The 25,679-nt window shown below is 36.4% G+C and overlaps 1 protein-coding gene and 1 pseudogene across 1 annotated transcript in view; one reads left to right on the top strand and one right to left on the bottom strand.

Moving 5' to 3' along the window:
* The window catches only part of ZC3H12B (zinc finger CCCH-type containing 12B), a 630,352-nt gene that overhangs the window by 85,365 nt on the left and 519,308 nt on the right, over positions 1 to 25,679 (top strand). The window lies entirely within an intron of this gene.
* LOC131820971 (annexin A2-like) overlaps positions 20,618 to 25,679 on the bottom strand; it is a 29,110-nt pseudogene continuing 24,048 nt past the window's right edge.

Raw genomic sequence — 25,679 nt, forward strand, 5'->3', positions numbered from 1 at the left:
GCCAGATTGGCTCTCACTTCAGCCCTTAGAGAGTCTATGTTGTCACTAATGGTCATCTCCAACCTAACCATTGCCTGGATAATTGTTACCCTGAATTCCCTTTCTGACATACTGTTAATGTCCATATCCAATAGTTTTGTGGCAGAGTTCTCAGGCTCTGAATTTTTCCTCTGTTAGGTGTTCCTCCTCCTAGTCATTTTGGTGAAAGGTTGTTGAGGGGATGTATAGTTGAATATATCAGACATGATCATGGCATGGTGCACCCTGGGAAGTTTCAGAGCTCCCAGAAGTCATCATGAAGAAAAAGGGGAAAAAATAGAGAAAGAGAAAAAAAACCAAAGTGATATTTATAAGTCATATAACAAAAATGAATGAACAAAGAAACAGACAAAAGTAAAAAGATAAGAAAAAATGAAAACTCTAGCCAAAATGAACCCCAAGAATAAGATTTATATAATACTAGAACAAAAACTAATTATACAGAAATACTAACCGAAGACTAAGATGGGAGAATAGATATAAATCCTCGATGTGTGAAAAGAAGGTTCTTTCGGTTCTTCCAGGGTGTATCTTTTATCTTTGTTAAAGGACTCAACTTTCCAGAGATACAAGGAAATTAAGACTGGTTTATATATAGGGGTAGTATTGAATAGAGAAAAAGGATCACCTTGAACCTTATATCTATATGTATAGTAAGAAGAACAAAAGAAACACAGGTATACGTACGAAAAAAGTTCTAGTTAAAAAGTTATTCTGGGGGCGCCTGGGTGGCTCAGTGGGTTGAAGCTTAAAAAAAGTTATTCTGGAATATGTTATATTAAACTTCTATTTGTAATGGTAAGTAGGTTTAAAAAGTTAGAAGAATTGTGAGAACGAATTTAAAAAAAAAAGAAAGAAAAATTGTATCTATGAACTATACAGGTTTTGGGGCTATACAGGGAGCTTAATATATTGCTTTCTCTGATGTTGGGATTTTACAGTTTTATGGGGACCTTGTCATTGTTGCCCTCTTGTTCTTTTGGCTTGTCTTTTGGCAGCGGGGTCTGCTGCATTGTTTTTCAGTCGATCTTGCTTGGACTGAGTCACCCTGAGAGGGACTGGGCTCTGTGTAACCAGGTTTTTCAGGCTTTTGTTCTCTAGAGGTTTTTGTTCTTTGGCGGCTTTCAGTGGCTTTTGGGAGGTTTAGTGGAAAGTAAACTGTCCATATCCAAACCTCCACCTCATAGAGAAGCCTCTGACTACTCCCCTCTGGGTTGTCCAGAACACACAGTCTCCCCCTCTGCAAACTCCTCTGAACACCCTAACCTTCTACAGGCAGTGCACAACCTCCCCAGCCACTGTCCCAGTGGTCGCCCGAGTCCCCCACTTGTCTCTACACACCCATGCCACTAAAACTGCAAGCAATATTGGTCCGGGCAAGCTCAAACCTGGGTGACAGCTGTTGCCAGGACTGCTATCTGAAGTCCACACCCATGCTGGGTGCACTGGAGCCCAGAAGAGGCGCAGGCCGTGGGAGGCTGTGGGCTGAGGGACCCCGACCAGAATTCATGCAGGTTTCCTCAGGCATGGGCGGGAGTGCGCCCAGCCCTAGTGGTGGTGCAAGCAGCAGAAGGCTGTGGGCTCAGGGACCAGGGACTGGAGGCCCCAGTGGATTCCCTCTGGCATGGGTGGTCACCAGTGGTGATGGTCCTACGGCCATGGGCTTTGGCCCTTGCTCATGACCGCCTTATTCCACAAGTTGCCCTTTAAGATCTTTTGCTTTTTTTGAGTGCTTTTAACTAGACTCCAAGTTAATGCTAGTCCCCACTCACAGGGCACTTTTGTGTTGGGGTATGACTTTCCAACAGGTCACCTCTAGTGGCTCCCTTCCCACATATCAGAGGATATCAGTCTGAGCGTTGTCACACCACTTTACCTCTCCACTGATGTCTTCTACCCCTGTAGAAATTCAGAAGTGTAGAGTCTTACATCTCAGCCTGATTTCATGGGTGTTCAGAATGTTTTGGTAGATATTTAGCTCACTTTAGGGGACCAGCTGAAATAGGCTCTCCTACTTCTCTGCCATCTTGCCTCTCCTCCTCTGCATTCTAGATGATATGGTTCTTATCATTTATTTTATTAATCTGTTTTATCATGTTGATTGATTTATGGATATTGAAATACCCTTGTAACCCACAGGGGGGAAAATCCCACTTGATTGTAGTGATGATTCTTTTAATGTACTGTTGGATTTGAATTGCTGCTAGGTTTTGTTTTGTTTTGTTTTTGAGAATTTTTTCTATTCATGTTCATCAGAGATATTGGCCTGTAGTTCTTTATTAGTGGTATCTTCATCTGGTTTTGGTATCAGGATGATGTTGACCTGTATTTAGAATTCCTTCCTTTTCTTTCCTTTTTTTTTTTTTAATTGTTGAGAAAAGATAGGTATCAGTTCTTATTATAATGTTTGGTAGAAAGCAAGAAACAAAATGTCAGGTGTATTTGCTGTCTTTTTAAAAAAAATTTTTCATTTAAATTCAATTTAGTTAACATATAGTGTATTATTAGTTTTAGGGGTAGAATTCAGTGATTCATCAGTTGCAAAAAAACACCCACTGCTCATTACATCAAGTGCCCTCCTTAATGCACATCACCCAATTGCCCTCCAAAACTACCCCTTGCCCCCCAGCTACCTTGTTTATTTCCCATAATTAAGAGTCTCTGGTGGTTTCCCACCCTTTCAGTACTTATTTTGTTTTTCCTTTGTTTCCCTTCTGTTTATGTTTTGTTTCTTAAATTACACATAAAAGAGAAATCATATGGTATTTGTCTCTCTGACTGACTGATTTTGTTTAGCATCATGCCCTCTAGTTCCATCCATGCCATTGCAAATGGCAAGATTTCATTCTTTTTGGTGGCTGAGTAATATTCCTGTGTGTGTGTGTGTGTACACACCACTTCTTCTTTATTCTTTCATCCTTTGATGGGCATCTGGGCTCCTTCCATATTTTGGCAATTGTGGACATTGCTGCTATAAACAGTAGGGTGCATATATGGTGCCCCTGCGAATCACTCTGTTCTTTGGATAAATACCCAATAGTGCAGTTGCTAAGTCCTAAGATAATTCTATTTTCAACTATTTGAGGAACATACATACTCTTTTCTAGAATGGCTGGACAGGTTTGCATTCTGACCAACAGTGTAAGAGAGCTCCTCTTTCTCTGCATCGTTCCCCAAATCTGTTGTTTCTTGAGTTGTTAATTTTAGCCATTCTGATTGGAGTGAGGTGGTATCTCATTGTGGTTTTGAATTGTATTTCCCTGATGCTGAGGGATGTTGAGCGCTTTTTGATGTGTAAGTTAACCATTTGAATGTCTTCTTTGAGATATATCTGTTCATGTCTTCTATCCATTCCTTTACTGGATTTTTGAATTTCGGGTGTTGGGTTTGGTAAGTTCTTTATAGAGTTTGCAAATATCTTTTGTCATTTCATTGAATGCTTTTTACTTTGCTGTAGAAAAGATTTATATCCTGATGAAATCCCTATAGTTCATTTTTACTTTTGTTTCCCTTGCCTTTGGAGACAGGTTTTGTTTTGTTTAGTTTTTCCTTTGCTGTGGAGAAGCTTTTTTCTTAATAAGGTTCCAATAGCTTATTTTTGCTTTTGTTTACCTTGTCTTTAGAGCCATGTCTTGCAAGAAGTTACTGTGGCTGAGGTCAAAGAGGTTACCGCTTGTGGTCTCTAGGATTTTGTTGGATTACTGTTTTGCATTTAGGTCACTCATCCATTTTGAGTTTATCTTTGGGTATGGTGGAAGATAGTGTTCTAGTTTCATTCTTCTGCATGTGGCTGTCCAATTTTCTCAACATCATTTGTTGATGAGACTGTCTTTTTTTACACTGGATATTATCTCCTGCTTTGTCAAAGATTAGTTGACCACAGAGTTGAGGGTCTATTTCTGAGTTTTCCATTCTGTTACTTTGAACTCTGTGTCTGTTTTTGTGCCAACCCATACTGTCCTGATGATTACAGTTTTAAAAGAAAGCTTGAAGTCTGGAATTTCGATGCCTTCAGCTTTGGTTTTCCTTCCAATGTTACTTTGGCTATTTGGGGTCTTTTCCGGTCCCATACAAATTTTAAAATTGTCTTTTCCTCCTCTGTGAAAAATTCTGGTTGTATTTTAATAGGGATTGCATTAAATATGTAGTTTGCTTTGGGTAGAATATACATTTTAATAATATTTTTTCCAATCCATGAGCATGGAATGTTTTTCCATTTCTTTGTGTCTTCCTCAATTTCTTTCATAAGTTTTCTATACTTTCCAGAATACAGATCTTTTACCTCCTTAGTTAGGTTAATTCCTAGGTATCTTAGGATTTCTGGTGCAATTTTAAACAGGATTGATTCCTTGATTTCATTTTCTTCTACTTCATTGTTAATTTGTAGAAATGCAGCAGACCACTGTGTTTTCATTTTATATCCTGCCACTTGGCTGAATTCCTGTATGAGTTCTAGCAATTTTTTGGTGGAGTTTTTCTGGGTTTTCTACATTGAATATCATGTCTTCTGCAAAGACTGAATATTTTAACTTCTCCTTTGCCAATTTGGTTGCCTTTTATTTCTTTTTGTTTTCTGATTGCTGAGGCTAGGACTTTTAGTATTAGGATAAACAAAAGTGGTGAAAATGGACATCTGTGTCATGTTTATGATCTCAGGAGAAATGCTATTGAGGATTATATTCATCGTGGGTTTTGTGTATATGATGTTTATGACATGAAGATATGTTCTCTCTATCACTACATCATGGAAGATTTTTTTTTTTTAATAAAAAGAAGGTGGTGTATTTTGTCAAATATTTTTTCTGCATCTGTTGAGAGGATCACTCTTTAATACTGTGGCATATAATGTTTTTTAATTTCTTGATGTTGAACTACCTTTGCAGCTCAGAAATAAATCCCACTTGGTCATGGTGAATAATCCTTTGAATGGACTGTTGGATCCTATTAGCTTGTATCTTGGTGAGAATTTTTACATCCATGTTCATCAAGGATATTGGTCTATAATTCTCCTTTTTTAAAAAATTGATTTTTTTCAGCAGAATAGTATTCATTGTTTTTGCACCACACCCAGTGCTCCATGCAATCCGTGCCCTCTCTAATACCCACCACCTGGTTCCCCCAACTTCCCATCCCCCACCCCTTCAAAATTCTTCTTTTTAACTGGGTCTTTGTCTGGTTTTGAGATTAAGGTAATAAAGGCCTCATAGAATGAGTCTGGAGGTTTTCTTTCCATTTCTATTTTTTGGGAACAGTTTTAGAAGAATAAGCATTAGTCCTTTATTTTTATTTTTTATTTTTTTAGCATCTTAATTTTATTTTTCAGTGTTCAGAGATTAATTGTTTATGCACCACACCCAGTGTTTCATGCAGTGGGTGGCCTCCTTAATATCCATTACCAGGCTCACCCACATCTCACACCCACTCCCTTTCAAAACCCTCAGTTTGTTTCTCAGACTCCACAGTCTTTCATGCTTCATCTCCCCCTCTGATTTCCCCCAATTCACTTTTCCTTTCCTTCTCCTAATGTCCTCCGTGCTGTTCCTTATGCTCCACAAGTAAGTGAAACTATATGACAATTGACTTTCTCTGCTTGACTTATTTCACTCAGCATAATTTCGTCCAGTCCTGTTTGTGTTGATACAAAAGTTCGGTATTCATCCTTTCTGGTGGTTGTGTAATATTTCATTGTATATATAGACTCTATCTTCTTTATTCTTCAGCCTGTTGAAGGCCATCTTGGCTCTTCTTTAAATGTTTGGTAGAATTCGCCTGGAAAACCATCCAGCCTGAGAATCTTGCTTGTTGGTTAATTTTTTATTAAAGATTCAATTTCTTAGCTGGTTATGGGTCTGTTCACTTTTCTCTCCCCCCTCTTTCTTTGGTAGTTTGCATGTTTCTAGGAAACATCTATTTCTTCCAAATTGCCTGATTTTTTGGCATATAATTGCTCATTAATATTCTCAGAATTGTTTGTATTTCTTTGGTGTATGTTGTTATCTTTCCACTTTCTTTCATGATTTTTATTTATCTGGGTTCTCTCTCTCTCTCTCTCTCTCTCTCTTTCTCTCTCTCTCCTTGATAAGTCTGGATAGGGGTTTATGAATTTTGTTAGTTCTTTCAAAGAACCAGCGCCTACTTTTCTTGTTCTGTTCTACTCTTTTTTAAATATATCACTGATTTCTGCTCTAATACTTTTTTTTATTTCTCTTCTCCTGCCAGATTTAAGCTTTATTTGCTCTTCTTTTTCAAGCTCCTTTTGGTGTGAGGTTAGGTTGTGTATTTGAGATTTTTCTTTCTGAGTAAGGCCTGAATTGCTATATACTTCCCTCTTAGATCCACCTTGCTGCATCCCAAAGATTTTCATGTTTCCAGTTTCATTTGCTTCCATGCTTTTTTAAAAAAAAAAAATTCTTTTCAGCATAACAGTATTCAGTTTTTCTTCTTTTTAAAAATTTTCTTTTCAGCGTAATAGTATTCATTGTTTTTGCACCACATCCAGTGCTCCATGCAATGCATGCCCTCCCCAATACCCACCACCTGCCTCCCCCAACCTCCCACCCCCCGCCCCTTCAAAAGCCTCAGGTTGTTTTTCAGAGTCCATAGTGTCTCATGGTTCACCTCCTCTTCCAATTTCCCTCAACTCCCGTCTCCTCTCCATTTCCCAATGTCCTTCATGTTTTTTGTTATGCTTCAAAAATAAGTGAAACCATATGATAATTGACTCTCTCTGCTTGACTTATATCACTCAGCATAATCTCTTCTAGTTTCGTCCATGTGGCTACAAAAGTTGGGTATTCATCCTTTCTTATGGAGTCATAACACTCCATAGTGTATATGGACCACATCTTTCTTATCCATTCGTCTGCTGAAGGGCATCTTGGTTCTTTCCACAGTTTGGTGACTGTGGCCATTGCTGCTATGAACATTGGGGTACAGATGGCCCTACTTTTCACGACATCTTTATCTTTGGAAACAATCTGAGGGTTTTGAAGGGGCAGGGAGTGGGAGGTTGGAGGAACCAGGTGGTGGGTATTATAGAGGACACAGATTGCATGGAACACTGGGTGTGGTGCAAAATCAATGAATACTGTTATGTTGAAAAGAAATTAAAAACCCCCCAGTATTCATTGTTTTTGTACTACACCCAGTGCTCCATGCAATCTGTGCCCTCTCTAATACCCACCACCTGGTGCTTCCATGCATTTTTAAAAAATTCTTTTTAATTTCCTGGTTGACCCATTCATTCTTCAGTAGGATATTCCTTAACTTCCTTATATTTGTTGTCCTTCAAAATTTTTTCTTGTCATTGAATTCAAGTTTCATTGTGGTCTGACAATATGCATGGTATGATCTCAGTCTTTTTGTACCCCTTGAGATCTGATCTGTGACATAGCATATGATCTATTTTGGAGAATGTTCCATGTGCACTCAAAAAGAATGTGTATTCTGCTGTTTTAGGATGAAATGCTCTGAATGTATCTGTTAAGTACTTCTTGTCCAGTGTGTCATTTAAAGCCTTAGTTTCCTTGCTGATCATCTGCTTAGATGATCTGTCCATTGCTGTGAGTGGGGTGTTAAAGTTTCATGCTATTATTGTATTATCATCAATGAGTTCTTAAAGTTTGTTAAGTGATTTTTACATTTGGCTGCCCCCACGTTAGAGGTATAAACATTTACAATTGTTAGATCTTCCTGTAGTATAGACAACTTTATTATTACATAGTGTCCTTCTACATCTTTTATTACAGTCTTTGGTTTAAAATATAGTTTGTCTGATGTCCATTGGCATGATAAATGGTTCTTCACTGCTGGCTTTCAACCTGGTGTTATCTTTGGATGTAAAATGAGTCTCTTGTTCATATCATATTAATGTTTATCATATCATATCAATGTTCTTTATTAATCTATTCTGATACCTTATATCTTTAAATTGGAGAATTTAGTCACAAGTACTTTCAGAGTAATTATGGAAAGTCATGAATTTAGTGTCATTGTATCACCTGTATAATCATTGTTCCTGTAGATTGTTCTCTTTTTCTTTCTGGTCTTTGTTACTTTTGTTCTCTTTCTGCTCAAATGGTCCCCTTTAATATTTGTTATAGGTGTAGTGTAGTGTTCCTGAACTTGTTTGGTTTCCACTTGTCTTGGAAACTCTTATCTCTCCTATTTTGAATGACAGTCTTGCTAGATAAAGTATTCTTGGGTGCATATTTTTCCCATTTTGTACATTGAATATATCATGCCAATCATTTCTGGCCTGCCAGGTCTATGGGACAGGTCTGTTTCCAGACTTATTTATCTAGCCATTTAGGTGAAGAACGTGGTCTCCTGAGCTACTTTCAGGTTTTTTTTCTCTTTACCTTTGTATTTGCATGTTTCAATATAATATGTAGAGGCATTGACCTATTTTTGGTGATTTTGATGGATGTTCTCTGTGTCTCTTGGACTTAAATGCCTGTATCGTTCTCCAGATTAGGGAAGTTCTCATGTATAATTTGTTCAAATAAACCTTCTGCTCCTTTTTCACTCTTCTTTTTCTTGTACTCTTCTAATATGGATAAGTATTTTACTTATGGAACCACTGAGTTCACTAAGTTTACCTTTGTGATCTAATACTTTTCTTTTCCTCTTTTTGCTGCTTCATTATTTTCCAGAATTTTATCATCTGTGTCTCTAAATGAGTAAAAAATAAAAAAAAGGAAAATGCTTGATATTCTTTTCACATGGAGCTGAAGCTTTGCTGCTTTCTATGATCAGCAAACTTGGTGTAAGTGAATTGTTGGTGCTTGTCTTTGGGGGAGAGGCCTCTTGTCCTGATTCTTATTTATTTATTTATTTATTTATTTTTTAATTTTTTATAAACATATATTTTTATCCCCAGGGGTACAGGTCTGTGAATCACCAGGTTTACACACTTCACAGCACTCACCAAAGCACATACCCTCCCCAATGTCCATAATCCCACCCCCTTCTCTCCAAGCCCCTCCCCTCTTGTCCTGATTCTTAAGTGGACTTGTTCCAGTGGAAATGCACCTCCAGCTCTTAAGAAGCACAATGCTTGGTGTAAGCGGCCCTGGATTCCACGTGGTGGTGCTGTTTTGCTTAGTGGAGTCTTTCAGCACTGCTGGGTGGGATGAATATGGTGGTATTCTACTCTCTATCCCTTCAGTGAGCTCTTCAGTGAGCTCTCACAGAAAAGCAATCACTTTTGTCTCCCCAGTTTCCAGCAGAACTCTATGTTAACCCTGCCTGTGTCCAAGCAGCTTCACCCCCCACCCCCAGGCATGCTACTGAGTTTCAAAACTCCAAATTTTAAGGACTCCCATGGTGTTGACCCATGCTGTTTCTCTCCAGGGATGGTCTCACCTGCTTCTGAGTTTTGCTGGACTTGTCCCAGGAAAGCAGTTGCTTGACCATGTAGGGATTTCCAGTTTATGGCAACACAGAACTCATTGTTCTCAGCCAGATTCCATGCTCCTATGCATGGCAACCATGCTGCAGTTAGATGTTACCCATTCTTCTTGTGATCCATGGGATCCTTAGACCATTTCACCACCTGAGCACCTTTAAGTCAGGCACATTCTCCCAATGTAGCAAACTTCTAAATTTCTTATTTAGAAGTTATTTTCTTAGAAGAAAAGTTATTTTCTTAGAAATTTTTTTCTTAGAAGCACTTCACTGCTTATAGTATGTTACAATAGCCTCCTTAAACAGTAATGTGTTGAGGGGTGGTTTGGGCTGCCAGAAAATGGAAGGGGTAGGAGAAGGAAATATGGTAATTTGGCTATTTTTTCTTGAGTTCTTTTGCAGCCAGAGTTGCATTGGGACACCTTCTATGACACTTTCACAGTGAAGCAGGAAAAGATTCATCATATTCCCTACAATGTGAATGAGCACCTGCCGGGTGCTGGGTCTGCCTTTCCTTCTCAGTCATGTCAGGGAGAACAGAAATGAGAGGCTTTTCATGATCTTCTGAGATCTCCAAAAATGCCTAGAAGTGTTTCTCTATTCATCTTGTGAACTTTGAAAGTTTTCACTTCCAAATGCAGAGATCCAGGCCATCTCCCCAAGGGGGTCCTCCCTTTCTTCTGGATAAGTTTCTCAAGGACAGAAAAAAGTTTGCATACAATTTGGTGTTTAACACCATGCCTAACAAATGTCTTGTCCATGGAAGGCATCCAGTGGGTGCATGGTAAATGAGTCAATGCCTAAAGATATGTCTTCTCCTTTGGATGTTTAAAAGTAATTATTTAGGGCACCTGCATGGCTCAGTGGGTTAAGCCTCTGCCTTAGGCTCAGGTCATGATCCCAGGTTCCTGGGATCAAGCCCCGCATCTGGCTCTCTGCTCAGTAGGGAGTCTGCTTCCTCCCTGCTCTCTCTCTGCCTGCCTCTCTGGCTACTTATGATCTCTGTCTGTCAAATAAATGAATAAAATCTTAAATAAATAAATAAAAGTAATTATTTAATTCAAAGGGAAAGAAGTTCCCCTATGTGTATAGCATGTGTGTGTGTTATAATTGTTTTAAAGTCTATTTTGTCCAATATAAGTAATGGAATATTATTCAGCCATAAAAAGAATGAAACTTGTCCTTTGCAATAACATGAATATAATCTATATTATATTCTGCAATACAGAATATAATCTATAATCACCTAATTATGGAAATAGCCCACATGTTCATTGACTGATGAATCGATAAAGAAGGAGTGATATATATAAAAAGGAACATTACTCAACCATAAAAAGAATAAGTTTTGCCATTTGAAATAACATCCATTGAGCTAGAGAGTGTTAGTCTACTTGAAATCAGTAAGAGAAAGATAAATAGCATATGACTTTATAAAGCAAATGAAAAAAGGGAAGAAAAATATATAGAAAGAGGCAAACCGAGAACCAGATTCTTAACTGTGGAGAACAAATTGATGGTTACCAGAAGAGAAATGGGTTGGAGGATAGATTAAATAAGAGATGGGGATTAAGGAGTGCACTTGTGATGAGCACTGGGTATTGTATGGAAGTGCTGAATCTCTGTACTGTGTACCTGAAACTAATATTACACTGTATATCTCCTAACTGGAATTAAGATAAAAACTTAAGCAAAAAAAAAAAAAAAAAAAAAAAAAGCAAGCTGAGAAGCAGCCTTGTTATCCTGGAGAAGACCCAAAACATTTAAGAATTGGTAGTATTTCTGAAAGTGTTTGTGTAGGTAAGGATAAAAGCAGAAGGACCAGTTTGAATATCTATTTAAAATGTATTTACGGCCCCAAGTTCTTTCCTGCCTCAGCTTGGTAGATGACTGAACTGCCTTCTCAACTCAGAATCATTCTGGGGTTTTATTCTCTGGATGAGTCTCTGAACTGCAGGATACCAGATGCAAAACAAACAAATGAACAAAAATAACTTTAAAAGTTAAAAATATTATATGATACATCAAGTACACAGTAGCGTATTTACAGCAAAGAAAATGAAAACACTCTGATTTGAAAAGATATGTGCACTACTATGCTTATTGTAGCAGTATTAGCAATAGTGAAATATGGAAGGAACTGGTATCATTCAATGGACAAATGCATAAGGAAGATTTGTCATATATCTGGAATGTACTATATAGTGGAGTATTACTCAGCCATAAAAAATAAGCTCTTGCCATTTGTGACAACATGGATGGCCCTATGTTATATGATGCTTAGTGAAATAAGACTGAGAAAGACAAATGCCACATAATTTCACTCATGTGTAAAATCTAAAAACAAAAACAAATAAATAAACAAACAAAAAACAGAATTAGATCTATAATTACAGAGAACAGACTAAAGTTTGCTAGAGGGGAGGGACCTGTGGGGATGATCTAGGCTTCCAGGTATGGATAGAATAAGTCACAGAAATAAAAGGCACATATAAAGAATATATTCAGTAATATGATAGCATTGTATATGAGAGGTGGTAGCTACACTTGGGGTGGTCAGGTGGCAATTTAGTAGCTCACAGAAGCTTGACAAACCATGGCAAATCTCTCATTTTTATAAATACTTCAGTTAGTTTTTGTGGACCATCAGTAAGGTAAGATAAATTAGCAAATATTTCTAAATACTTATAGACAGTCACAATACAAGAGATGAACTAAAGTAGGATGAATTTTCTGAACAGTATCTAATGAGGGAGGAGGATTTTTATTACAATAAATATTTTAAACTGTCCAGGTAAGAATATGTAAATAACCATATGTTAAAAATGACAAATCAGGAACTGCAAGTTAAATTAGTGAAGTGTTCATTGCATCTTTCTTGATAACTAAATCATTGAAAGTGAAATATTCCCTCCCCAATTTTTTAAGCCCATATCACTTATTCAGATTTGTGAATAGATACATGTCAATAGAACAATGAATGCTGGTATACAACCACCACCTACCACAGCTTTGGTTCATTCGAATTTCCAAAAATTGATATTAGCAAATTAACCTAAACAGAATAAAATTCACTAATACGATACTTACAGGAAGGCACACATTTTGGAATAATACCAGCCAGATTATTTTGTCTGTGAAATGGTGTTTTCTCCACTGCAAAACTACAAGAGTTTTCTAAGAACTTGAGTAGCTTGGACTTGGCTTCCCAAATTATTGCTATTTGTGACTTTAATACTGTCATCAACAGAACAACTTACAAGGCTCTACTTGGTATGATTTTCCTGTGGTGGAGAAATAGCAGCATCAGGAAAATAGTTTTTTTTTTTTTTTTCCCCAGCATCTCATTATCTTTCTTAGCTTTCCTCAGTTTCATAACTTCTTTACACTATTGTCTCATTTATGTTCTATCTTTGCTTTATTCTCCAGCCTGACAAGATGGGCAGTTAGCTAATTAGCATTCTCACTGGAGGACCTGTAATTAGACAATGGAAGAAAACTAGAACACAGTTGTGGATTTGGCTTAGTTTTTATGGTAACAGCAGCAAGGCTTACAGATTTTAGGTTAACACTCACTAGTTGAATGGAAAACAATACTTTTAAATTCTGCACTATAAAGCATTCAGAGATTATTTTTGCATTTTCTAATTATGTATAGAAAATTGATAGAATATTCTATCCATGTATGGTAGGAAAACATAAATTTCTAAAGAGGAGATTATTTATGGGAGAATAATATTCACCAAAAATGGAGAAACTGAATTTGGGTAGCATTCTGTAGTCATGTCAGTGGTAGAATGATTGTAAAATTATTTTATTTTTAAGTGAGTAAATTAGAGGTTAGGGAAGAGAGAGTTTAGATCAAACTAGTATTTGTGCTTTCTTTACTATCCCTTCGAGCATGCTTGTTCACAGTAATAAAGATGGTTAATATTTATTATAAAGTACTGATCATTATTGACAAAGCAAATTGCATTTCCATTCTTACTAGAACTTTAGTTTTTAAATATCTGGAAGGGCACAGTGCAAATTTATATAAACAAACCAAGGATATTGTTTTCCCTGGCCTATAAGCAAAGTAAAATTTAAAATAGGCAGGCAACATATAATTAAGATTTAAGTTGTCCATTGGCAGTCTACATTTTTGGAAGATGGTTTCCTGGCTATAGAGTTTAACTTCTAAAATGAAGGTAGGTAGCTAAAGACATATTTTAAGAATAACCCCTTCCATCTTTATTTCCTAGCTGTGTTTCACTGTATTGTTTTTATATTTGAATTTGAGAAAATAACAGCAAGGTGTTATGTGCTGTTTATTTCTTCCTCCATTTTGTCTGAAACTCCATATGCAAGCTTTTGGAAGGTGGAAAATCTATTTTAAAGGCAGTTTAATGTTAGTATTTTGCAGTTGTTAATGGCTGCTCTTTTTCCAAACTTGAAACTACAGTAATCCATTATCTGTCTAGCCTTATTGGAGAATAAGTTATTCTACCTAAAAATATATTTTAGCAACTGAAGATTTCCACTTCATGGGGAAAAATATTCTAGCCACTTTTCAGAGTTGGCTATAAAATATTAGTTTTTTTAAAAGAAAATACCAAATATATCTTGACTTTCTTGTTTAGTAGGTTTATCATTCTTAGCATGTATTGTCTGTCTTTTCTGGTTTCTCTCTTTTGTCATAGCTGTCACTTATCATTGTCTTCTATAGCTGTCTAGTTTTCCCAGCACCATTTATTGAAGAGACTGTCTTTTTTCCACTGTATATTTTTTCCTGTTTTGTCAAAGATTAATTGACCGTAGAGTTGAGAGTCCATATCTGGGCTCTCTACTCTGTTCCACTGGTCTATGTGTCTGTTTTTATGCCAGTACCATGCTGTCTTGGTGATCACAGCTTTGTAATAAAGCTTGATATCAGGTAATGTGATGCCCCCAGCTTTATTTTTGTTTTTCAACATTTCCTTAGCGATTCGGGGTCTCTTCTGATTCCATACAAATTTTAGGATTCTTTGCTCCAGCTCTTTCAAGAATGCCGGTGGAATTTTGATTGGAATGGCATTAAAAATATATATTGCTCTAGGCAGTATAGACATTTTAACAATGTTTATTCTTCCGATCCAAGAGCATGGAATGGTCTTCCATCTTTTTGTGTCTTCTTCAATTTCTTTCATGAGTGTTCTGTGGTTCTTCGAGTACAGATCCTTTACCTCTTTGGTTAGGTTTATTCCCAGGTATCTTATGGTTCTTGGTGCTATAGGAAATGGAATCAATTCTCTAATTTCCCTTTCTGTATTTTCACTGTTAGTGTATAAGAAAGCCACTGATTTCTGCACATTGACTTTGTATCCTGCCACGTTGCTGAATTGCTGTATGAGTTCTAGTAGTTTTGGGGTGGAGTCTTTTGGGTTTTCCATATAAAGAATCATGTCATCTGCAAAGAGAGAGAGTTTGACTTCTTCATTACCAATTTGGATACCTTTTATTTCTCTTTGTTGTCTGATTGCTGTTGCTAGGACTTCTAACTACTTTTAGTTTGTGTTATTTAATCTGTCATTTACTGAGAAAAGGAATAAACAAAAATCTTAAGAGATGTGTGTTAATAAAATTTAATAAGCTTGAATGAGAATCAAAGGTCTCTTTCTGTATGAACAATCATAAGTGATAATAATAATAATAGTTTATATTTACTGAGCACTTATTATATTCCAAATACCATAGTAAATTATGTATGTACATTATATTATTTGATCTTTACAACAGACATATAAGATAGATGTTACTATTTCAATTTTATAGATAGAGAAATTGAGGTTCAGAAAGATTAGGTGACTTTCTTAAATAGCTAGTAAATGATAAAACTGGATTTTAAACCTATGTTGGTCTAAATATGTGTTTAATGTCTGTCTTCCCCAACTAACTATAATCTAACTTATATAACTAACTCTAAGCTCTCCTAGGACATTGACCACATCCGTTTTATTCAAAATTGTGTCTCAAGTATCTAATACAGTGCCTTTCATGTCTATAGTCTTCCAGTCTATAAATATTTGATGAATTAGTGAATGACAACAAAGCCCAACCAGAGGGATGAATTAATCACATTTAGCTTGTGGCACATTATAATCATTGACCTAAGGACCATCACTTACTTTTTTCCAGTTTTATTGTGAAATAATTGATATACATCACTGTGTCAGTTTAAGGCCTACAACATGATTTACATATATTGTTAAATGATTACCACACTATGTTCAGCTAATATCCATCTTCTTACATAGATACAATAAAAAATGGAAATTAATTTCTTTTTATGATGAGAACTCATAAGGTTTACTCTCCTAACTATTTTCGTACATATCACACAGCACTGTTAGCTATAGTCATCATTTTGCACGTTACATCCTTTGTCCTTATTTATCTTGTAACTGGAAGTTTGTACCTTTTGACCACCTTCCTCTAATTCCCTTTCTCTCCATCCTCTGCCTCTGGTAACCACAAGTATGGTCTCTTCATCTATGAGCTTGGGGTTATTTTTAGATTCCACATATAAGTGAGATCATACAGTATTTCTTTTTGTTTTGTTTCACTTAGCATAATGCCTTCAGGGTTCATTCATGTCATAACAAATGGTAGGATTTCCTTTTGTTTGTTTGTTTGTTTTTGTTGTTTTTTTCATGTATGGCTAAATGATGTGATTATAGATATTATATATAATATAACTTCTTTATTCATTTATCTATCTGTTGATACATAGTTGTTTCTATGTCTTGGCTATTGTAAATAATGCTTTTGTGGACATAGGGGTGTAAAAATATTTTCAAGTTAGTGTTTTCATTTCCTTTGAATATATTTCCAGAAGTGGAATTGCTAGATCATAATGGTAGTTATATTTCTAATTTTATCAGTATCCTCCATATTGTTTCCCATAGTGGGTGTACCAATTAAACAATCTACCAACAGTGCAGAAGAGAATTTCTCTCATCTCCACATCTGTTCTTTATTGGTAATTGTTATCTCTTGTCTTCTAAAATTTTTTAAAAAGATTTATTTATTTGAGAGAGACAGACAGACTTTGCGAGCACAAGCAGGGGGAGTGGGAAAGGTAGAGAGAGAAGTTGGCTTCTCAATGTAGGGCTCAGTCCCAGTACCCTGGGATCATGACCTAACCTGAAGACAGACACTTAACTGACTGAACAAGCTGGGTACCCCATCTCTTGTCTTTTTGATGATGGCCATTCTAATCAGAGTGAGGAGATATCTCAATGTGGTTTTAATTTTACATTTCCTGATCACCAGTGATATTGAGCATCTTTTCATGTACCTATTGAACTTTCATATATCTTCTTTGGAGAAATGCCTATCCAGGTCATTTGCCCACTTTTAATTGGCTTATTTGTGTTTTTGTTGTTGGTGGTGTAAGTTGTATATTTTTTTTTTTTGTATTTTGAACATTAATCCCTTTGCATATATTTTGTTGGCAAATATTATTCCCATTCCATAGACTGTCTTTTCACTCGTTTGTTAGTTTCTTTTGCTTTGCTGTGGAGAAGTTGTTTAGTTTTATGTAGTCCTATTTGTTTATTTTTTAAATTTTGTTGCTTGTGCTTTTGGTGTCATATCCAAAAAATCATTACCAAGACCCATGTCAAGGAGCATTGTTCCTATGTTTTCTTATAGAATTTCATGGTTTCAGGTCCTACATTTAAATCTTTATTCCATTTTTAATTAATCTTTGTCAATGTGTAAGAAATTGGTACACTTTTATTGTTTTGTATATGAATATCAAATTATCCCAGCACAGCTTACTATTTTCTCCATTGAACACTGGATATTTGTCAAATATTAATTGACTATATATGCTTGGGTTAATTTCTGGGATCTTAATTCTGGTCCTTCAGTTTATTTGTCTTTTTTATATCTGTATCATACTCTTTCTGACTGTGGCTTTATAGTATAGTTTGAAATCAGGATTGTGCTTCTTTCTACTTTGTTTTTCACGATTTCTTCAGCTATTCAGGGGTTTTTGAGGTTCCATATAAAATTTAGGTATATTTTTTCTACTACTAAAAGTGCCTTTGGAATATTGATAGGGATTATATTAAGTCTATACAGGCTTTTTTTTTTATTTTTGGTGTTTGGTAGTATGGGCATTTCAACAATATTAATTCTTCAATCCTTGAACACAAGATAACTTCCCATTTGTTTGTATCTTCTTTGAGTTATTTCACCAAGGCCTTGTAGTTTTTAGAAATCTTTCTCCTCCTACTTAAATTTATTCCTAGGTGTTTTATTGCTTTTTATGCTATTGTAAATGGGGTCAATTTCTTTTTCAGAAAATTCATTGTTTATAGAAATGCTACTGATTTTTGTATGTTAATTTTATATTCTGCTAATTTATTGAGTTCATTGATTTGATCTAACAGATTTTGGTTGATTTTTAAGAAATTTCTTTATATAAAGTTATGTCATTTGTTGAATGGATAAAGATGATGTGGTATATATATACAATGGAATACTATATAGCCATCAGAAACCTGAAATATTGCCATTTGCAATGACATGGATGGAACTAGAGGGTATTATGATAAGCAAAACAAGTCAATCAGAGAAAGATAATTATCATATGATCTCTCTGATATGAGGAATTTGATAGGTAGGGAAGGAGAGTCTTGGGGGGAAGGGAGGGAAAGATGAAACAAGATGGGACCGGGGATGGAGATAAACTATAAGAGATTTTTAATCTCAGGAAACAAACTGAGGGTTATTGGAGGGGAGGGAGTGGGAGGGATAGGGTGACTTGGTGATAGACATCGGGAAGGGTATGTGCAATGAAAAGTACTGTGAATTGTGTAAGACTGATGAATGACTGACAGACCTGTACCCTTGAAAAAAATGATACATGATATGTTAATTAAAAAATCATGTCATCTGCAAATAAAGGCAATTTTCCTTCTTCCTTTCAAATCCATATATGTTTTATTTCTTTTGTTTTTCTGATTGGTCTAGATAGGACTTCCAGTACTATGTTGAATATAAATATTCTAAATGGACATCTTGTCTTGTTCTTGATCTTAGACGATAAGTTTTCAGGTTTTCACCAGCGTGCGATGTTGGCTGTGGGCTTGTCATATATGGCCCCTACTATGTGAGATATTTTCCTGTTATGCCTCATTTGTTGAGTTATCATGAAACATGCTGAATTTTCTCAGATTTTTTTTTCTGTGTCTATTGAGATGATCGTGATTCTTTTAAGTATCCCAGTGAGTGATTTCCATATGTTGAATCATCCTTGCATCCTAGGAATAAATCCTACTTATTCATGGTGTATGAGCCTTTTAATGCACTGCTAAATTCAGTTTCCTAGTATTTTATTGACAAATTTTGCATCTATATTCATCAGGAATATTGGCTTATAGATATTCTTCTTCTTTTTTCCTATTAGCTAGTGTCCTTTTCTGGTTTTGGTATCAAGATAGTTCAGCCTTTACAAAATGAGTTTGGGAGTGTTCCTTCCTTTTTATTTTTTTTGGAAGAGTTTGAGAAAGATTGGTGTTAATGTCTTTGTTACCGTTTGGGAAAATTCACTAGTAAAGCCAACTGTTTCTGGGCATTTCCTCATTGGAAGAATTTAGATTACTGACTAAATCTCCTTACTGATAATTGGTCTATTTAGACTATTTATTTCTTCCTGATTCAGTCTTAGTAAGTAGTGTTTCTAAGATTTAAAAAAAAAAATTCTAGATTGTCTTGTTTGTTGGTGTATAGTTGTTTTAAAATAGCTTCTTATGTTTCTTTGAATTTCTATGGTATTAGTTGAAATGTATTCTATTTCATTTGTAATTTTTTTAAATTTAATTTTTATTTTCAGCATAACAGTATTCATTATTTTTGTACCACACCCAGTGCTTCATTTGTAATTTTGGTATTTGTCCTTTATCTCTTTTCCTTGGTTAGTCTAGTTAAAGATTTGTCAATTTTATCTTTTAAAAAACCCAACTCTTAGTTTGTTTAATCTTTTCTATTGTTTCTCTGTTCTCAGTTTCATTTATTTTTGCTCTATTTTTTATTTGTTATGCTAAGTTTGACCTCAGTTTCTTCTTCCTTTTTATACTTTCATAAGACATAAAGTTAGGTTGTTTTCTGGGAGTATTCCTACTTCTTAATATTGGTCTTCTTTGATATGAAGTTATTTTTAGAACTCCTTTTGTTTCATTCTCCAAATTCTTACATGTTGTATTTCTACTTCTGTTTGTCTCAAGAAACTTTTTATTTCCCTCTTATTTCTTATTTGATCCATTGTTGTTGTTTTCAAGGTCTTGTTGTTTAATTTCTATGTGTTTATGAATTTTCCAGTTTTCCTGTTGTTACTGATTTCTAATTTCATGCCACTGTGGTTGCAGAAGATAGTTGGTATGATGTTAGTCTTCTTGAATTAGCTATGACTTGTTTTGTGACTTCATATATGGGCTATCCTAGAAAATCTTCCTCATGTGCTTGAGAATAATATGTATTCTGCTACTGTTGATAGAACCTTCTCCATAGGTCTGTTGGATCAATTTGGTGTACAGTGTTGTTCAAATCTGTTGTTTATTGATACTCTGTTTGTATGACGTATCCATTGTTTAGTGTTCAGTATGAAAATCCCCAGATATTATAATATTACTATTTATTTTTCCTTTCATCTCTGTTAGTTTTGCTTTACGTATTTAAGTATTCCAATGTTGGATGAATAAACATTTACAACTGTTATATTTTCCTGATGTACTGACACTTTTATCGTTATATAATGACTTTTTTGTCTCTTTTAAAACTTTTAGTTTATGTAACTATAGCCACTCTGCTTTTTTTTAAAATACCATTTGCTTGAAATGTCTTTTTCTATCCCTTCACTTTCATTCTGTTTGTCTTTAAAAACAAAGTGAGGGGGTGTCTGGGTGGCTCAGTGGGTAAAGCCTCTGCCTTTGGCTCAGGTCGTGATCCCAGGGTCCTGGGATTGAGCCCCACATTGGGCTCTCTGCTTTAGCAGGGAGCCTGCTTCTCCCCCCACTCTCTGCCTGCCTCTCCACCTACTTGTGATCTTTGTCTGTCAAATAAATAAATAAAATCTTTAAAAAATAAAAACAAAATGAGCTTTTTGGGGTGAGGGGGCAAGATAGTAGAGAAGTAGGGCATCCTATTTCAACCAGTCCCCCGAATTGAGCTGGATATCTGCCAGACAACTCTGAATATCCACAAAATCAGGCTGAAATGTAAGAGGATATACCAGGATCTATACCAACAGAATATCTCCAGTGGCCAGTTTCATTGTGTGAAGCAGGGAGCCATGATTCTGTGGTCAGATATTGGGAGATAAACAAACGGAGGAGGGAGCCACAATAAGTGCTGGTGCTTGGAAGGTGAAATAACAGAGGAGTGCTAAAGCCTCTTACACAGGGGCCAGGGGCTCAGACTTGCAGACCACTGATAGCCATTGGAAAAGGACTTTAGGGAACCCCCCCCCCCAAAGGCTGAAACCTGCACCTGTGGGGGCACATGTGTGAACTGGGGGTGACTGGCAGTTTAAGAAGCAGAAAGGGCAGAACATGGGCCTGGACCTGGAAGCAAGGGCTAGGAGTGCTGGAGTGGGGCTCACAACCCAGATCTCTACAGTATTTAGCAGTATAGACAAAACCAGAGTCAGTGTGACCTGGAGGGCTTTCTGGAGAAGAGTCTGTGATCTCTGTAATCTGAGACAGAAGTTTGGACACAGTTAATTCTGCTCTGACTCTTGGAAGGGACACGGAAACTTACCAGGGAAAGCCACCAGAAAACAAAAGGGCCTTGAAGCTGGTTTTCATTGAGTCCATCCCACATGACAAGGGGCAAGACAATTCTGCCCAAACAGGGTTGCCTGAGTAACAGCATGGCAGGTCCCTCCCCCGAGAAGACAGGCTGAAAGAACAAGAGGCCAAGAACCTGAAAGTCCCCATAAAAGTGGTGCATCTTCCTTGGATTGTGGTCAGTGGTTCGGACTCTGTACATTCCCTCAACTACCTCTTACCAGACTGACTGGGAGGAGGAATCCCCAAGAGAGGAAAAAATCAGAGACTATAACCTCTACCACTAAACTAATGGATATGGACATAAGCAAAATTTCAGAAGTAGAATTCAGGGTAACAGTTATACAGACAATAGCTAGGTTTGAGAAAACCGTTAGTGTCAACATAGATTCTCTAAGGGCAGAAATGAGAACTGATCTGGCAGAATTTAAAAATGTTATCAGTGAGATCCATCTAATCTAGATAATCTAACAACTGGGGTGAATGAAGCAGAAGATTGAGTTAGTGATCTAGAACACAAACTGATAGAAAAGATGGATCAGGAGGCAGTCTGGAACAAACAGCTTAGAAGCCATGAAAACAGAATTAGAGAAATAAATGATGTGATGAAACATTATAATGTCAGAATTTTGGGGATCCCAGAGGGGATGGAAAGAGAGAGGACTAGAAGGTATAGTTGAGCAAATCCTAGCTGAGATTTCCCTAATCTGGGGATTGAAACAATTGTTCATGTTCTAGAGGCATAGAGGACACCCCCCCAAGACAAATAAGGGTATAGCAACCTCCAGGCATGAGATAGTGAAACTCATGAATCTTAAATCCAAAGAATATATCTTAAGGGCAGCTGGGGGGAAAAGATTCCTTACACACAGAGGGAGGAACACTAGAATAATGTCAAACCTGTCCACAGAAACCTGGCAAGCCAGAAATGGATGTCAAGACATATTCAGGTCACTAAATAAGAAGAACATGAAGCAAACAATGCTTTATCTGGCAAGGCTGTGATGTACAATGGATGGAAAAATAAAGAGCTTCCAAGACTGGCAAAGACTGAAAGAATTTGTGACCACAAAGCTGGCCTTGCAAGAAGTATTAAGGGGGGCTTATGAAAGAAGAAAGACCCCAAGACTAATATAGAACAGACATTTACAGAGACAATCTATAGAAACAAAGACTTCACAGGCAAAATGACGACAACAAAAACATATATTTCAATAATCATTCTCAACATGAACAGCCTAAATGCTCTCATAAAATGTCACAGGGTTGCAGATTGGATAAAAAGACAGGACCCATCCATATGCTGTCTACAAGAGACTCATCTTGAACCTAAAAATGCATTCATACTGAAAGTGAAGGAATGGAGAACAATTTTTCATGCCAATGGACATCAAAACAAAGGTGGGGTAGCAATTTTCATATCAGACAAATTAGACTTTAAAGCTAAAGACTGTTGTTAGAGATACAGAAGGACACTAAATCATTCTTAAAGGGTCTATCCTACAAGAAGATCAAACAATTATAAATATCTGTGCCCCAACATGGGAGCATATAAGTACTTAAGCCAGCTGTTAATCAAAATGAAGAGACATATTGATAAGAATATGTTAATTGCAGGAGATAGTAACACATTCTCAGCAATACAGATAATCTAAGCTGAAAATCAGCAAAGTAATAAGAGCTTTGAATGACAAATTGGAACAGATGGACCTCATACATATATACAAAACAGTCCACCCTAAAACAACAGAATACTCATTCTTCTTGAGTGCGCATGAAACTTTTTCTAGAATAAACCACATAGTGGGTCACAAATCAGGTGACCCACTGGTCTCAACTGATACCAAAATATTGAGCTTATTCCCTCCATGTTCTCAGACCATAATGCTTTGAAACTGGAACTAAACCACAAGAAGAGGTTTGGAAGAAATTCAAACACTTGGTGGCTAAGACCATCCTGCTTAAGAATGTTTAGGTCAACCAGGAAATCAAAAAAGAACTTAAACAATTCATAGAAACCAATGAGAACAAAAACAAATTGGTTCAAAACCTATGGGATATGGCAAAGGTGGTCCTAAGGGGGTGATGCATAGCCATCCAAGCCTGACTCAAAAAGATAGAGAAATCACGAATACACCAACTCTCTTTACACTCTTAAGAACTGGAGAATCAGCAACAAATTAAACCTACCCCATGCACAAGAAGGGAAATAATTAAGATTAGGGCAGAGACCAATGAATTAGAAACCAGAGATACAGTAGAACAAATCAACAAAACTAGAAACTGATTCTTTGAAAGAATTAGTAAGGTTGATAAACCAGTGGACAGAATAATTCAAAAGAAAAGAGAGAGGACACAAATCAATAAAATTATGAATGGAAGGGGAGAGATCACTACTAACACCAAAGAAATAGAAACAATCATCAGAAATTATTATCAAGAGTTATATGACAATAACTTAAGCAACCTAGAAGAAACAGATGCATTCCTGGAAACCTATAAACTTCCAAGACTGAACATGAAGAAATTGCCAACCTGAATAGACCCATATTTAGTAATAAGATTGAAGCAGTGATCAAAAACTTCTCAAAAAACAAGAGCCCAGGACCTGACAGATTCCCTGGGAAATTCTACCAAACATTCAAAGAAGAAACAATACCAATTCCCCTGAAGCTGTTTCAAATAATAGAAAATAGAAACAGAAGGAAGACATCCAGACTCTTTATATCCAGCATTACCTTGATCGCCAAACCAGGCAAAGGCCCCACCAAAAAGGAGAATTTCATACCAATATCCAGATCCTAGCTAATGGGATCCAACAGTCCATTAAAAAGATTATCCACCATGACCAGGTGGGATTTATCCCTGGGATGCAAGTGTGTTTCAACATTCACAAATCAATCAATGTGATAGAACAAAAAGCATTTGACAAAATACAGTATCCTTTCTGTGAAGGATGCTGATTAAAACTCTTCAGAGCATAAGGATATAGGAAACATTTATCAACTTCATAAAATCCATCTACGAAGAACCCACAGTTAATATCATTCTCGATGGGGAAAAGCTTTCTCCCTTAAGATCAGGAACATGACAAGGATGCCCAACTCTCTCCACTATTTTTTTTAATCTTTTAAAAAAAATTTAAAATATTTTATTTATTTGACAGACAGAGATCACAAGTAGGAAAAGAGACAGGCAGAGACAGAGGAGTAAGCATGCTCCCTGCTGAGCAGAGAGCCCAATGCAGAGATCAATCACAGGACCCTGGGATCATGACCTGAGCTGAAGGCAGAGGCTTTTATCCACCCAGCCACCCAGGTGCCCTCTCCACTATTTTTCAACATACTACTAGAAGTCCTAGAAATGGCATTCAGACAACGAAAAGAAATAAAAAGTATTCAAATTGACAAAGAAGTCAAACTCTCTTACTCTTCATCTAGGACATGAGACTTTATGTGGAAATCCCAAAATATCTACCCCCAAATTTCTAAAACTCCTACAATAATTCAGTAATGTGACAGGATACAAAGTCTGTTGCTTTCTTGTACACTAACACTGAATCTGTAAAAAGGGAAATTAGAGAATGGATTCCATTTACAATGGCACCAAAACCCACAAGATACATTGACATAAATCCAAAGAGGTGAATGATCTATACTCGAGGAAATACAGAACTCTCATGAAAGAAATTGAAGAAGACACAAAAAGTTGGAAAAACATTCCATGCTCATAGATTTGAAGAATAAACATTGTTAAAATGTCTATGTTGCCCAGAGCAATCACATTTTTCAAACTGCTGGAACAAATAATCCTAAAATTTGTATGGAACTAAAAAAGACCCCAAATCACCATGGAAATGTTGAAAAAGAAAAACAAACCTGAGGGTATCATGTTGCCCGATTCTAAGTTTTATTACAAAGCTGTGATCACCAAGACAGCATGGTACTGGCATAAAAGCAGACGTATAGACCAGTGGAACAGAGTAGAGAGCCCAGATATGGACCCCTAACTCTATGGTCAAATAATCTTTGATTATTTGAAAAAAATATACAGTGGAAAAAAGACAGTCTCTTCAATAAATGGTGCTGGGAAAATTGGACAGCTATATGTAGAAGAATGAAACTCGACCATTCTCTTACACCATACACAAAGATAAACTCTAAATGGATAAAAGAACTTCAATGTGAGGCAGGAACGTACCAGAATCCTGGAGGGGAACACAGGCAGTAACCTCTTTGACATCAGCCATAACAAATTCTTTCAAGACATGTCACCAAAGGCAAAGGAAACAAAAGTGAAAATGAACTTTTGAGAATTCTTCAAGATCAAAAGCTTCTGCACAGCAAAGGAAATTGTCAACAAAACAAAGAGGCACCCCACAGTAGGGAGAAGATATTTGCAAATTACAGTATAGGC

This window comes from Mustela lutreola, chromosome X (genome assembly GCF_030435805.1).
Source record: "Mustela lutreola isolate mMusLut2 chromosome X, mMusLut2.pri, whole genome shotgun sequence".
Classification (NCBI taxonomy): Eukaryota; Metazoa; Chordata; class Mammalia; order Carnivora; family Mustelidae; genus Mustela; species Mustela lutreola.